The following is a 4,899-nucleotide window of genomic DNA, read 5'->3' on the forward strand; positions in this document are numbered from 1 at the left end:
CGAAGACAGAAAGTTTTCTTTCAGGATTTCATGGAATAGATTATCAATGCCCTTATGAGTCTCTTCACATTCTAGGATGACAATTATCCAGATGTTTGGATGTTTGATGGTATCTAGTATTTCTCATATTTTATTCTGAAATTTTTGGGCAATTTTCTGTCTTCGAGATGTATTTTTCTAGGCCAGCAATTTTCTATGTCTGAGAATCTCTTCTTTAAAGAATTATTTGATTTTATTTATTTATTTATTTATTTATTTATTTACCAGCACCCTTAACCACCATGCCACCTGATGGCCCCCCCTCTTAGAATTGTTTAGAAAGAAAAACAAAGCACTTATTACATTTAAAACAGGACAGAGGGCAGATGATGGTAAAGCAGGGTGCTTGGTGAGGCAGTCCCACACAAGAAGAGCCCTGGTTCCAGTCTGAGGACTTCACTGAGTACACCAGGCATGGCTGTGCCCCTGATCAGGGCTAGACAAAGAAAGGGGCGGGGAGAGGGGTGGCTCATGGAATCAAGACCACATTGGGTGTGTTCTCTCTCTCACACACATAAAATAGATAAGTAAACTTTAAAACAATGAGTAAAAGGGGGAAAAAAAGCACACAGAGTTCCAGTGGGTGAAAACAGAAAGTCATGTAAAAGGTCTGAACCGATCTAGAGAGAAGGGTGAGCACTGGGTCTGAGGCCCTCCTCCTTTCTTGTCTCTTAGCATCTACTGGAGGTAAGGGGAAGGAAAAAGAGCAGGAAAAAAAAAAAAAAAAAAAAAAACTAAAATAAATAAATAATTTTTTTTAAAGCAAAACTTAAAAAACCACGTGGCACGCTTGCACGCCACGCAAAATCATTAGTTCTCAGGAGCCATGAAGATTTCTTCTGAGGCTGCCTCTCCTGAGTTTGGAGGAGAGAGGATTATTAACAAGATAAAGGGAGGGGAGGGGCTGAAAGCCAAGAAAATGCTTTACCTTAAAAAATTTTAAAAAGTAAAAATTACAAAAAAATGAGAAGTCAGAGACAGAAGTAGAGACAGACAGAGACAGGAGACTTGAAAGTCTTCCTACCACTCGAGTTTGTGGGCTGGAGGCTGAACTATCAGTGGAAAATCTTTATTTCGCTTATTCCCCTGAAATCACAAATTCTCAGGAGCCATGACAGTATCTTCTGAGGCCTGCTCCCTTACCTCTCCACTCGAGTTTGTGGGCTGGAGGCTGAATTATCAGTGGAAAATCTTCACTTTGCTTATTCCCCTGAAATCACTAGTTCTCAGGAGCCATGAAGATTTCTTCTGAGGCCTGCTCCCTTGCCTCTCCTGGGTTCCATATTTTTGTTTTTCTACGCAAAAATGTGTCATGACTTTTCCTCTGACCCAACAGTTTATGAAGCACTACTCCAACCTATTTGGCCTGTAATTTTTGTCAACATTTATTTGAGCAAATATATCTGCCTTACATTTTTATGATATTTTCTGCTTTTCAAATCCCTTATGCATAACATAAACATAACATGTCACTTCACGTTTTCAATGCTGACATATCTATGCTCTCTCACTGCGTTACATATCTTGACTGACCAATAGTCAGTGACCACCCATGCAAGAACCTCATAGCAGGTTTGAATTTGACTTCGTTCCTTAATTCAATCTTAACTGACCACCTAAAGACCTGAACAATTGGAATGAAGATGAAATTTTCTCTCGTTCTTTTTGGTCACCCATCCAAAACCTTTAAATTGAGCACTTTGTGTAACTTGTATCTGTTCTTTATTACATGTATTAAAACACATTACTTAATTCTAAGAAAATGCTAAAACTCCTTGCAATTCAACATGTCCCAAACTGAACTCCTCCTCCCCACAACTAGCACCTTCTCTATTCTTTTTAAAAGACATTATGTGGCATTAACTAGCACCTAGCTAGTAATTCCAACCAGACCCCTAGAAATATTCTTTGATCCCTCCCCATATTGTTCTACATCCAATCACTTTTTTCCTTATTTCCAACTTCTAAGTATCTCCAGACTGACTGCATACTTTAATTCACTGCTCTATCATTTTTAGCCTGGATTACAACTCCCTCTCAACCAACCAGTCTCCAATCTTCCTTCTTTTGGTTGTCCAGGCAGCCAGGAGTCTCTAAAATGCACAGAAGATACACTACTAGTACTTAAAACCCTTCAATGGCTTCCCAATGCCCTAAGTCAAATTCCTAAATGTGACCTACCCATCTCTCTAGCTTCCTCTCATGCTCAATACCCTACAGCATAATGAAGTTTTTGGTGTTCCTCAAAAGGGACTTCAAGCCTCAAACATTCCCTTCAACGTAATGGCCTCTATTTATACAATTACATCCTCTGAGAGGCTTTCCTGACCTTTCCTGCCCACCAAGCTAGGTGAAGTTCCCGCTACTTGTCCTCACTGTACCCTCAAGTTTCCTTGTCACACCCCTTAGCTCACTTTATTTTTATTAGCCATTTAACTGTGTAAACATCATGCAGAAAGGTCTACATCTCTCTTGTTGATCATGCTGACTCCATTGTCTAATACTCATTGCCTCATACATGGCAAATGCTTGATAATCACACATGAATCAGTCCAAAGCCTAAATGCATACATGTTAAATGCATACATGTAGCCCCAATGTTTAATTGAATATAAATGTAATTTAGCAAAATTATACTTCAAGCATAAAACTATATTTTACAACTTCCTTGGGAAGTATCTGTTTAATACATGCTTTTTAAACTTAATTTTTAAATTTAATTTTGTATTTTTGTTTTGATTTTTAGGTTTTTGCTATAAAGTGTATGCACTCACTAGAGAGACAAAGAGAGGGAAAGTGCAAAATCATCCCTTGGAGGATAGCCATACTGCAACCCCTTCTCCCCCATTCTCCCCTCAGAATTTTGGACACACATCCATATGCACATAGAGTAACGTTTCCAGCCACCAGGTCTGAGACTTTATAGTGGTCAGCCATGTGGGAGTCTAGCACCTTAGCCACCATGCCACTTATTGGACCCTAATTTCTTTAAGATAGCCCAAATGAGCCTTGACCTCAAAAATCATCTGGTTTCAGCCTACCAAGTCACTGATCTTACAGGTACATGCTAGCGTGAAAGACCTTTAGGTTGAACTAGGAAAAAAAGTCAAACCACTCATGTGGCCCCAGTCTGAAGAGCACAGTGTGTTAGCAGTGTGCACCACTGTGGCTGGCCCCAAAATTCCCTTTTGTTCCTGAGCAGTGTCTAGTCATATTTTAAAGGCAGATTTCACCACAACTTGTAACATCTAAGTATACTTAGAAGGAGAGTATAGCAGATGACTGAAGTTTCTACTCATCCGTAGTTTCAGAACAACATGGGTTGCTTGGTTTTCCAACCAGCTATTTAAAATAATGCTTAAGGCAGATTTCAAGATGACATGCCTAACAATATTGAGAACTGAATTACAGAAAATGTCGACTTCCTGCAATTTATATTCTGTTTTCAAACATCTGACGTGGCGTTAAGAAGAATAAAGAGGTTTTCTAAACTGACTTTAGAAGGACAATGATATATTTTTTATTCATCGGATGAATACTGAGCAATGGGCCAAGAACTGTTCAAGGCCCTTGAGAAGTAGCAGTGAGCAAGAACAGGTCCCTGTAGTCATGGGTTCATGGAGTACTGTGCTAGTGAAGGCTGAATGAATAGTTGTAGGACTCTTGTATACAGTGTGATTCCGTTTTAAACAAACATTCATATACTTATGTACAAACACAAAAGGCATGTACTGATGTTTATATGTGTAAGGAAAAAAGATCCAGATCACTGTATAGTCTTTGATTTTCTTTCATAAACGTACCCAGCTTCTGTAATTTTTTTTTTTAAGGAGAGGTTTTTGCTATAGGTGCATGCACTTGCCAGAGAGAGAGAGAGAGAGAGAGAGAGAAACAGAGTGACAAAGCTAGAAGTAATACCCCCACCCCCCCAGGGAAGAAAGGGATGGACACATAGCAATTTCTTCTCCTCCATTCTCCTCTCAGGATTTTGGGTATGCATGCACAAGCACCCAGCATGAATCTGAAGCCTCCAGGTCTGGCACTTGAACTGCCACTGCCCAGGTGGAAGTTCAGTGACATAGCCATTATGCCATCTGTTGGCCCCAAATTTTTTTTAATGCATTTAAAAGTAAGTGACTCAGGTAAAGCTCTTAAAAATTAAACCAAGTTATTTTCAAACCAATTTATATAATTATGTAAAAATGACTACATCATTAAACAAATGATTTTCATATAATTTTATATAAAAATACTTAAGTAGCTTTAACCCTTAAAATATATCCATCATAACTAAGAGAGTTAAATTAGAAAGAAATGGACACATAGTTTTTGTATAAACTTTATAGAGAGGGTTAGTCAGTGGGTGGGAACTAACTAACCTTTTAGGTTACTCGTTATCCTAAGAGTTGATGATCTTTAGGTTTGAACATAATCTTGAAGATAATACAGTTAACAAATCAACAAAGCTAATAATGAAATGATCGCCCCCCCCCACAGAAATTTTTTAAAAAATCAAGAACTAAAACAGTGAATTGTCAATAATGATCATGGTATCATTAAAATAGCCAAGAACTGGGGACTGAACAAACAACAGTCATCATAAGCTATATGCCAGCACCCTTAAGATACAGTTTCCTGTATCATTTAGTGTCCTAAATGATACAGGACACTAAATGATACAGGACACTAAATGATACAGGGAAACTGCTTTGATATATGGTTAGTTTTGGGTTTTGCTTTCTGTTGTATTTTGTTTGTTTTTTGCCCCCCCCCCTTTTTTCTTCTTTTTTTTGGAGAGGTTTTTGCTATAGGGCGCGTGCACTCACCAGACAGACAGAGAAAGACATAGAGACAGAAAGC

General features: G+C 38.5%; 1 protein-coding gene across 5 annotated transcripts in view; it reads right to left on the reverse strand.

The window, feature by feature from the left end:
- The window catches only part of TPD52 (tumor protein D52), a 44,821-nt gene that overhangs the window by 6,594 nt on the left and 33,328 nt on the right, over window positions 1-4,899 (reverse strand). The gene's annotated exons all lie outside the window — the stretch shown is intronic.

This window comes from Tupaia chinensis, unplaced genomic scaffold (genome assembly GCF_000334495.1).
Source record: "Tupaia chinensis unplaced genomic scaffold, TupChi_1.0 Scaffold146445_1, whole genome shotgun sequence".
Taxonomy (NCBI): Eukaryota; Metazoa; Chordata; class Mammalia; order Scandentia; family Tupaiidae; genus Tupaia; species Tupaia belangeri.